Below are 6,000 nucleotides of genomic sequence, written 5' to 3'. Positions count from 1 at the left end.
GTATATATATATATATATATACACACACACACACAGGGTTTTTCATTGTGGTGTTTATGTATAAACAAGAGTGACCATTCTGAGGAACAAAATCTGAGGAATATAACAAATACACCAGCTTATATTTCTGTTCCGGTAACTATAAAGCTGTAAGAAGTCATAGAAATGGCTATATGCTTATCGAACTGTTCCACTTCTCTACTCTGTAGATAAAACATAAATAGGCATCATAGTATAGAGAAAAGGGCATTGGCTGGCTTAAGACTCAGAATGCCTGAGTGCTGCTATGGACTAGCTGAATTAATATAAATATAGAAATATAAGGCATTATTAAAATCCTAATGTTAGAGAGGAGAAAACAAAAAATCTGTGGATCCCTTTACCCATTTATTTGCATTTGTCTTCACAACCGATCTTGCAAATAAATAGTTCCATATCAAGTGGAAGAGGGAGAGTATAGTGTTATAATTTCACCGAAAGAAAATGCCAAATGGTAAAACCTGGAATGCCTTGACTTTGATAGAAAAACAGTAAAATATTTTGGATAGGATGTACTTCCCAATTATTTTTGTTTGAAATTTACTCAAAAGAAATTTCTGCTTACATAAGGATGAGCAAAGGATAATTGGTCTTGAATGTAAACTAGCCTTTAGGTGTAGTGAAGTGGGCAGAGATTTCGTGCAGGTGTTGTTCAATAGAACCTCCCATGGGGGGGTGGGTACCTGGGTGGCTCAGTCAGTTAAGCATCTGACTCTTGATTTTGGCTCAGATCATGATCTCAGCATCATGGGATTGAGCCCCATGTCAAGCCTGGGGTTGGGCTCTGCACTCAGCAAGGAGTCTGCTCTCCCTCTGCCTCTTCCCCTGCACACACATGTTCTTGCACTCTCTCTCTCTAAAATAAATAAATAAATAAATAAATAAATAAATAAATAAATAAATAAGAAAAAAAAAGAATCTTCCATGGTGCTAAATATGTTCTATGTCCAATGATAACTATTAATCACCTATAGTTGAGCCCTCAAAATATGACTAGTGTCATTGCGGAACTGTATATCTAATTTTATTTAATGCTAAGTAATTTAAATTCAAATAGCCATCTCTGACTAACACTGTCTTATTGGACAGTGTGGCTCTAGAATTAAGGACAACAAATTGGGTCTTTTATTTAATGTGGGGATTCATTTCGATCATCTCTGATGAATAAGGGTGATATAGGACAAGAAGGTGAATATTCTTGGTGAAATTTCCCTTTCATTCAAGGAAATACTTAACAGGAAAATCTTTTGATTCTGTGACTGTAAGTCCAAAATTGTTCAGAGAAGTCTTGGTCTCAAATATTCTTTAGCCTTCCTCACTTAAGAATTCTAATGTTCACTGTTTTTTTTTTCATTTACCAAAAAGAAAACACTTAAGTTGGATTTCTGCCTCATGTGTAAAAAAAAAAAAAATGTACTTTGTTTTCCTTTATTCTCACACTACTACCACCCTTACAACACTTCTGACACCAGATGTGTGGGTTTTCCACACCAAACAATTCTGACTAACTGCCTGGAGTTACTGTCAGATCCCACAGGTTAAAGGCTCAGTCTCACAAGACTACCTGCCCCACCCCACTCCAAGGCCAGTTATAAGTCCAGGGATCACCTGTGCTTCTGACCGATTGGCAATAAATTGGAAGTTTCCATGACCCCCTCCTCAGGTTCAATCATTTGCTAGAATAGCTCACAGAACTCAAGGAAACACTTAATGTTTGCTGTTTTATTGTATAACAGAGACTATGAGAAACAATACCAATGAACAACCAGATGAACAGATAAACAGGGAGAGTTCCAGAAGAGTTCTGAGGGCAGGCACTTCTGTCCCTGTGGAGTTGGGGTCCACCACTGGCCTGTCACATGGATGTGTTCACCAACCCAAGAAGCTCTCCAAACCCCACACTTTGGGGATTTTTATGGAGGCTTCATCAGTTTGGCACAGTCATTCTCCGCAGAGAATGGGGATGGAGTTGAAAGTTCCAAGCTTCTAGTCATGGCTTGGTCTTTCTGGTGACCAACCCCATCCCAAAGCTATCCAGGAGCCCACCAAGAGTCACCCTTAGAACAAAGACATTCACTCCTATCACCTAGAAAATTCCAAAGTATTTAGGAGCTCTCTATCAGGAGTCAGGGACAAAGACCAAATATTAGGACAAAAGATGCTTCTAATGTTCTTATCACTTAGGAAATTACAAGGGTTTTGGGAGCTCTGTGCCAGGGCCCAAGGGCAGAGACCAATATCTCTTTTCTATTATTTCACAGTCAGACACTGGACTTGACATTGAAAACATAACAACAGTCTAGAGTCCCTAGATTCAAAGTTTCCTTGGAATATGATTAGGAATCATATGACACAGACCAGATGTTACAGAGAAGGGGTGAGAAAATGGTTTGTGTAGAAGGAAGCATTGGGACAAACTTTAAAAATAGTGAGCATTAAATAGGAGACTGGGGAGAAGAAGATCTCTAGAGAAGGAACAGTTGGGAAAAATCAGGGAAAGTTGAGAATTGGAAATCTCTGAGGATGTAAGCTAGTCATGAAGATGTAACAAGAATAGAACTCAGAAGGTGTTCAGGGACCAGATCATTATCACCACTGCCTTCATCACCATCATCATCACATCATTGTCACCACCATCATCACTGCAATCACAGTAACCACATACTGGTCACTTGGCATTAGACCAAGCATTTCTCATGCATTATTTAATTCTTGCCACAACCCTAAGAAGCAAATACTGCCGTAATTTATTGATGAGAAAACTGCACTGCCAATAATTGCCAAACTAGGATGTCAGACCAGGGGCAGCCTTGTTAAACCACACGGAGTTTCCACTTTTGCTGAGTATTCTCATCTCTCTTCTATGGAATTTAAACTGCTTTATTCCGAATACTCTGGGAAGCTGTCTGAGAAAAGTCATACCGGCAGCAAGGTAGAAAACAGACTAGGGGAAAGCCATATTAGATGGACAGAAATAAGTGAAGAAGTTAATGGCACGGTTCAGAACAGGGATGAGGGAGAGCAGGTCTGAGCTCAGGGCATGAAAGTAGAATTTGAAAAGGAGTCGATTTGAGAGGTGTTTTGCCAATTGTCTGTCTTTACAGTAAGTCAGGTAGAGAATATCTGACTTATTTTTTAAGCCCCCTTGAAAATTGTCAATAACTGCATGCAGCAGTATAGCAAGAGTATTGCTGCCAAGGAAACAGAGCTTATCTTGTAATATGCAAGTTCTCCTAACAAGACCAACTTGCATAAATCATCCTGTTGGAAATAAGTGCCACTTACTCTCATCTGTGTTCTTGAAGCATGTGGCACATCACAATATTGTTTGGAGATGTGATATAATGGAAGTTATAAAGAAATACTTTATATTTCTGAAATTATCCCTTTATGAAAGTATCCCTTTCATTAAAACTTTAATGTTCTTTGATAAGGACATAGAGTGATTTTTTTTTTCTTTCCAACACATAAGGATTTTTAAAATATATAATTAGAGCTCATTTAGAAAGGTCAAAACAGTTCCCTTTATCATTGTGGAAGCAGGTCTTCTAAATGAATTTCTGATTTGGGTACATTATTATTCTCCTGCCTTTGCCCATCGAGGTGGATTTTTTTTTTCTCTTGGCAGTATATCCTGGTTCACTTACGGATTGGAAGATAATAGAAGTTGTTACTTCCAGCATCAGGGCCTCCAATGTTTTCCAAGAAGTTACTTTCAATTTCTTCCAAAGTCTTATGATCACCGTGGTTGGAAAAGAGTGTTGAAAATGCAGAATAAAGTGGAGGAAGTGAAATGTTGGCTTGACAATAAAGAGCTGAAAAAAGGAGAGGGGTATTGCCCAAGAGGATCTGCAGTAGTCTGGCTATCAGGAGGACCAAGCAAAGAGGATGAGGAGGAAATAGCAGAGAATAGCAATGTACTGACCATGTTGTGCATTCTCTAATGTAATAAAGTAGCACACTTTCTAAGTGCCAGATACTATTCCCAACATGTTTACTCACTTTTTTTAAAGATTTTATTTATTCATTTGAGAGAGAGAGAGAGAACACACGAGCACAAGCAGGGGGAGTGGCAGAGGGAGAGAGAAGCAGACTGCCCATTGAGCAGGGTCCCAGGACCCCAGGATCATGACCTGAGCTGAAGGTAGATGCTTAACCAACTGAGTCACCCAGGCGCCCCTAGTTTACTCATTTAATTTTAAGCTAATGAATCCTCATTTAGAGAACAATACCTAGCACATAGAAATCACTGAATACATACAGTTATTATCTTTGTTAATCATTACAACAACCCCATGAGCCTTTTATTATATATCACCTTTAAATTATGCATGAAGAAATCAAGGCCAGTGAGGTTAACTAATCTCCCCAAGGGCTTACACTTAATAAGAGAGCTGTAGTTAGTGGGCTCAACCACTATGCTATCTTACCTACTCTTAATCTATGTAAAGTCTATTATAGGTAAAGGGATAATACTTATAAAGTGCTTACAGAGTAGTTGACATATAGTAAATTCTTAAAGCTGCTAGCAATTATTATTATGTAATAAGATTTAGAAGATGTTGTGCTATTTATGTTACTCTACACTACACTGCTCCCAGAAATAGTGAGATTGTTAGGGCAGCTTTGGCTTTATTCACATGTAAGTTTGAGTAAAGCTTTGTTTACGAGCATGCCCATTATAAATTGGAGGAACCCTCTTTCTACCCAAACATTATCAATCAGTCTGACTGGCACTTGAAGTTTTCACCTCAAAATATGTACCTCATAGAAGTGTCCCATATACACATCTACACAGCTCTGCCCTTTTGACAGAGAATGACTGCAGCTAATGGTCCTAATGCGAGCAAGTGAAATTCCCTTCCATGCTTGGTATTTGCATAATATATCAATTTGTTCATTGCGGTCTGACATTTGCATAACCTAAGGGAGTTAGTGAGCTGCTAGCAGGCAGGAAAAGGAATCAGGCCAAAGTAGGAAAGGCGTAGTCATAAGGGAATGGACTGGTAATAGAGTCCTCAAGGTCACGCAGGTGGTTCCAGGCAGAACCCAACCCAACCAGACCCTAGAACAAAGTCAGACACAAACTTGGGTTCTGATTGGTTTTCCTATAACACGGGTTAGTTGGGGGTAGGTGGACTGTCATCCTCTGTACAGAAATAATTTAATGGAAAATGAGGTGACTTGCAATCTAACTGAAGTAAGAATATCAACAGATGCAGAATTAAAGGTACTCACCATTGTAGATAGAGACAGTGAAAGCACAGCTCTGTTCCTGGAATTCCTGGAGGGAATGGTACTGCTGTGGACTGTGCATGAGAAACGAGCAGTGGAGGTTTGAGGACACCATGGCTCAGGATGACAGAAATGTGAGGACTCTGGAAGGAGTCAGGGGATTGCAGAAGAGAGCGAGCAAGGGAAAGCCTCAGGATGGGTGACCAGCAATTGCCTTGTCTTCTGCATCTGTCACTCCCATAGTGCCCTTTGTCTATCAATGACCAGTGTTTTAGCCAATGATGTCACTGGGCAAGTGTCCTAGGGACCACCCCCGTAGGAAGACGAGGCAGAAGACCAGCAGACCTCCCTCCACTCTGCTACTGAGGGAAGGGCCGGCTGGGGGATGAGGTGGGAAAATCTGTCTTTAGATGTTATCCTCTGCTATGCAACCTTCATCTCAGATGGCTACGTCTCCATAAGCTTAAATGGCCATAGTTTCTTTGAACATTTAGGGACTATGTGGATAATGTTATGATTCACGGGGTTTCCAAAGTAATCTCTGCAAATGTTATGTGTCGTTTATTATCTGGAGAAGTAATAAGCTTTTATTAACCATAATAACTAACGTGTGTATGTGATTTACTGTTTGCGCAGTATTTTGGTTGCATTATATTTGAATCTCCTAATAATCTTGCAAGGGAGATGACATCATTATACCCTTTTTAGAGGTGAATGAATGAATTT

The 6,000-nt window shown here is 39.6% G+C and overlaps 1 protein-coding gene across 24 annotated transcripts in view; it reads left to right on the top strand.

Moving 5' to 3' along the window:
- DTNA (dystrobrevin alpha) overlaps positions 1 to 6,000 on the top strand; it is a 344,311-nt gene that overhangs the window by 189,087 nt on the left and 149,224 nt on the right. The window lies entirely within an intron of this gene.

Source organism: Phoca vitulina, unplaced genomic scaffold, assembly GCF_004348235.1.
Source record: "Phoca vitulina isolate PV1807 unplaced genomic scaffold, GSC_HSeal_1.0 scaffold24, whole genome shotgun sequence".
Lineage (NCBI taxonomy): Eukaryota > Metazoa > Chordata > Mammalia > Carnivora > Phocidae > Phoca > Phoca vitulina.
This window is presented reverse-complemented; position numbering and strand designations above follow the sequence as displayed.